Source organism: Trichosurus vulpecula, chromosome 7, assembly GCF_011100635.1.
Source record: "Trichosurus vulpecula isolate mTriVul1 chromosome 7, mTriVul1.pri, whole genome shotgun sequence".
NCBI classification, from domain to species: Eukaryota; Metazoa; Chordata; class Mammalia; order Diprotodontia; family Phalangeridae; genus Trichosurus; species Trichosurus vulpecula.
This window is the reverse complement of record NC_050579.1, coordinates 48,141,754-48,146,857: the sequence shown is the minus strand read 5'-3', so window position 1 is coordinate 48,146,857 and position 5,104 is coordinate 48,141,754. Positions and strand designations below refer to the sequence as shown.

Sequence of the window (5,104 nt, the reverse complement as noted above, 5' to 3'; positions counted from 1 at the left end):
ACATTGCAGCCTGCTTACCATGCACTTCTCCATTGCTCTCAGGGTGATGCCTGTTGAGTGTTTTCGAAGCAGTGGTGATTCAGTACTCATTACCATACAGCAACACTAGTACAATGATTGTATTGAAACCTGGGACTTAGGAAGCTTGAGAACATTAGAATTACTTCACAATGTCTTGAAAGAAGTCCAACCCACTCTATTCCTCTTTCACAACTCAACACAGTTCATAGTCCACTTGCACTGCAGGACCTAGATTTGTGTACTATTGAAAAACTCTACGGGATGTCTGTTTAGTTTCATATCATAATTTGGACAATAAACATTCTTCATCCATTTGGTCTTTTCAGTAATAAAAACAACAGCAGTAAGTTTTCCAAAGAACTTTATGTCTTGATCCTTACAGCAGCCCTGTGAGGTCCCTGCTACCAACATTATTATCCCAATTTTGTAAAGAAGGGAACTGAGACCAAGAAAATTTGAATGACTTTCCCAGTTCAGATAAAGACAAACTCATCACTTCTCTGCTCAAGCCAGGACTCCAACCCAGGTCTTCTGGTTCTAATTATTCGAGGACCCAAGTTAGCTCTACCTCTTGCCATATTTTTTGTTCTCTAACTCCCACTTTCATCGAGAGGAAATACCTTCTTATAATCCATTTTTGGGAACCTCTAGTTGTTAGGTAACTCTCTATAATGAACTGAAATATACCTCCCTATGACTTGCACCCACGGGCTGTTAGTCTATTCTTCTATAGAATGAGCTTGATTTTAGCTGATGAAGACCTATTTTCCGGAAGCTCCTCATACGGAGTATTATACGTCAACATCACTGGTTTCTTGCACAGCTCCTCAAGAATAACTGACTGCCTCTCTTACCCCTTTCATTCAACCCCTTCTCTTATATCTCCATTTCTTTCACTCTAAAACTTTTTCCTTCTACCTCTTTGGTTCAAGACTCCAGAAGTATTGTGTTCCATGGCCAAATGTCATTGTGTCCCTCCCACATGTTCTCTGCCTTGAATTTTTGCCTGTCTATTCTCTCCTTTCTTCTCCTTCCTGTAAATAAAGTGATTGTGTTGTTGCCCAATAAGCAATCTACAATCATAAGGTGAAGAGTCTGGGTAACCACAAGCCCTGGGCCCCTCCCCCAGCTCAACAGGACTGAGGGGAAGGCTCAAGAAACATAAACACTGCTTCTGAAAAATCCTTCTATTGGAATGGAGGTATGGGTCCCCTACAAAGGGACATGGAGTAAAGAGCACATGTAATATCAGTGATGGAGTATACAGGATGAGAAGTAGAGTAAGGTTTTATCCTAAGGGCTATCTAAATTTCCTTTCCTTTCTATTGGAAGGTATTTCTCTTGGCGGCTTGCAGAATTTGTCGCTTGTCATTTGAATTGTGAAATTTAATCTTGGAATGTATATTGGAATTTGAAGCCATGGATTGTTATTATTGTTGTTGTTTTCTAGAGGTGATCTATGAATTCTTTCAATTGATGCCTTGTTTTCTGCATTCCAAAGTTCTGGGGGTATTATTTGTTGAATAATGGTGTTCAGGTTTTTTGATTTGTCATGTTTTTCAGGGTGGCCTATGATCCTTCAGTTGTCTCTTCAAGTTCTGTTTTCAAGATCAAGATGTTTTACTTATATGTAATTCATGTATCGTGTATACAGATCTCTCAAAGTTATTGGGTTTTACTTCTCTTTTCTAGATTGTATTTCCCTCCAGTATATTTGCTTTCTTCTTCTATTGTTCCCTCTTTCACTTCTTTGGAGAGACTTAACACTGTGGACTCAGGACTCCAGCCACAGGTTTCATAATCACTTGCACAGACATAGTTGAAGGATTGAATGAGACTTTCAGGGTTGAGAGTGTAGACAGAGGAGAGAAGTGGGTCAAAGCCAGACCTTTGAGGGATACCTTCCTTCAGAGGTCTGGAAATGATACAGTAGTGGTTAGAAAGGAAGAGAACTAAGAGAATGTGATAGCTTTGAATTCGCGGCTTGGAGAAACAGCATGGAATATCGGAAAGGGGACTGACCTTGGACTCAGAGGATCTGGGTTCAGATCTGCTGCTTGCTAGCTGTGTAACCTTGGGTAAAATATTTAACCTCTCTGGTTACCAATTTCCTCCTCCACAAAATGAAGGAATTAGACTAGCAGTTCTCTAGCTCTCTTCTGGTTCTAAATGCAGGCTTCTAGGAAACTTCCTAAAAGGAAATGTCCTGAACCATTTTACATATGTGGTGTGTTCAGGATCATTATTTCCTGTTCTAGAACCAGATCAAGATGGCCCACACTTTATTATCTACCCTTATATTGAAATCAGAGTGGACAAAATGCTGTCCCATGGTACTTCCCTTTAGGGTGTCTCTTGTCAACAGGATTCGGCTGAACGGACCATTACTTGGACCCAGTGTGGCCATTCCTATGTTCTTATATTCTCTTGAAGTACAAAGAGGTCACAGGCTTAAACAGCCTGAGAAGCACCTTTACAATCACAGTACAGCTTCTGTCCTGCCTCATCAATGACCTAACCTGCCCTCCCAAGCATATTGTCTTGATCTGTTCCTCTCATTGCAGATCCAGGTGGGATGAATTCACATTAGTTTCCAGCAGTGGATGATCCAGTCTGGACACTGGACAAAGGTTAGCCCTCTCTAACAATTCTGATAGATCTGTCCAAATTTTGGGTTAACCTCAAATTACGTGAGTGAGATGATGCAGTGAACAGGTCCACATTTCCATAGCATTTGCATTTCATTTGCCAGGAGGCAGTTCCTTCCTACAGGATACCACCTCATTATATCCTTTAAAAAAGAACAAGTGTAATACTCATGACATTAAATTATTCACTCCAATGAAGGAGAACATGGGCATATAACAGCAAAGCCAGCTAGGCTTGTGCAATCTAGTGATAGAGAACTACAACTTCATGAGTTGAGAATTCCAGTCAAGCCAATGTTCCTCCTTTGGGGGGCTAACTTCATATGAATATGTGTTTGTCTATGTTTGTCCTTCCTGGGTGCTCTCTCTCCTGGGTTAAGTAATTCCCATTGGTTTCCGTAGCCAATAGTGTGCTAAAATGGGGTGAGATAGAGGAAGGGGTTAATTCTCTCCTTCCTCAAAAAATGACATCTTTTATTTTCATTTCAGCTATGAAGAACATTAAGGAAAGGTGAAACCAAACAGGTGTCACTGAATTCATCTTCCTGGGGTTTTCCAACCACCCAGAACTGCAGGGATTGTTCTTCCTGATATTTTTGGTTATATACCTGGTAACTCTTCTGGGAAACCTTCTCATATTAACAGCAATCAGAATCAACCCCGTTCTTCATACTCCTATGTATTATTTCCTCAGCAACTTGTCCTTCCTAGATATCTGCTACACCTCCACCACTGTCCCCATCATGCTGGTGAACTTCTTCCGAGAGAAGAAGACCATTACCTATGAAGGCTGCCTGTCTCAGGTATTCTTCCTTGTTACGTTTGCAGGTTCTGAATGTGTCCTGTTGGCTGCTATGGCTTATGACAGATATATAGCCATTTGCCATCCATTACGCTACCCAGTTCTCATGAGCAATAGGGTCTATGCCTACTTAGCAGCTGGGTCCTGGACGTGTGGGTTAGTCAATTCTCTGACACACACAGGGCTCATGGCAACTCTCACTTTGTGTGGTTCTAACCAGATCAGCCATTTTCTCTGTGATATCCCCCTACTCCTGAAGCTCTCCTGCTCAGATACTTCAGCCAATGAGGTTGCAGTGTATGTAACCAATGCAATCTTTGGTCTGAGCCCCTGCCTCTTCACTGCCGTGTCCTATATGCTCATTATCTCTGCCATCTTGAAAATCCAGTCTACTCAAGGGCGGAAAAAAGCCTTCTCCACCTGTGCCTCTCACCTCACTGTGGTGATCCTCTACTATGGAACCATCAACTTCAACTACGACCGGCCCAGATCAGGGTATTCCCTAGATATGGTCATCCTGGTCTCTGTCCTCTTCTGTATTCTTACCCCCATGTTAAATCCCATCATCTATAGCCTGAGAAACAAGGAAGTCAAAGTTGCCTTGAGAAAACTTTGTGAAGGGTATATTTTATCTGGTGATTCCAGTGTTCAAATCCATTCTTAATCTGGAGTCCATGAACTTGGTCTAAAAAAATTAATGATTTTCAACATAATTGGTTTCCTTTGTAATTCTATGTATTTGATGCATTTAACAACTTTATTCTCCACCATCACACAGTCCTTGCTATTCTTTCCATCCTCCATTTTTGTCTTCAATCTTTACCTACCTACTGGTTGCTTCCTTACTACCAACAAACATGCCCCATTTCTCTTCACCTGCAAAAAAACCCTCTATAACCCTATGTCTATCACCTCATATCTTTCCTTCTGTGGCTAGACTGCTTGAGAAGGCCATCTAAAATCAGTGCCTCCATTTCCTTTCCTTTCCAACTCTCTAAAGTCTCTAGAATCTGCCTTCTTACCTCATCATTTAGCTGGAACTACTCTCTCCAAAGTTATCCATGATCCCCTACTTGCTGAATCTAATGGCCTTTTCTCAGTCCTCATCTGCAGATTTTGCCACTGTTGATCACCCTCTTCTCCTCAATACTTTCTTCTTTCTAAGTTTTCCTCACACTAACCTCCCATAGTACTCCTCCTACATAGGTGATCACTCCTTCTCAGTCTCCTTTGCTAGATTTGTCATTTAGGTCGTGCCCACTAACCTTGGATGCCCCACAGGCTTCTGTCCTGGACTGTCTTCCCTTTCCTCTCTATAGTATTTCACTTGCTGATTTCATAAGCTTCCATGGATTCAATTATCATCTCTCTGCTGATGCTTAAATATATTTATCTCAAACTAAACTTCTCAGCCGACCTCCAGTGTTCCTGTTGGATATCTTGAACTGGATGTCCCATAGACATCTTAAACTCAACTTGTCCAAAATGAACTCAGCTTTCTCTGCTCCTTTTTCCATACTTCTCTTTAGTATTTACTATTGATGGAACCCCCATCATCCTAGTCCCCAGGATCACAACCTAGATGTTATTCATGCCACCTCATTCTTGCTCCCATTATCTAATCTGTTGCCAA

General features: G+C 41.5%; 1 pseudogene; it reads left to right on the top strand.

Annotated features, from left to right (window-relative positions):
- The first annotated feature begins 3,160 nt into the window (after window positions 1-3,160).
- Window positions 3,161-4,135, top strand: LOC118856019 (annotated as a pseudogene).
- Window positions 4,136-5,104: the final 969 nt, after the last annotated feature.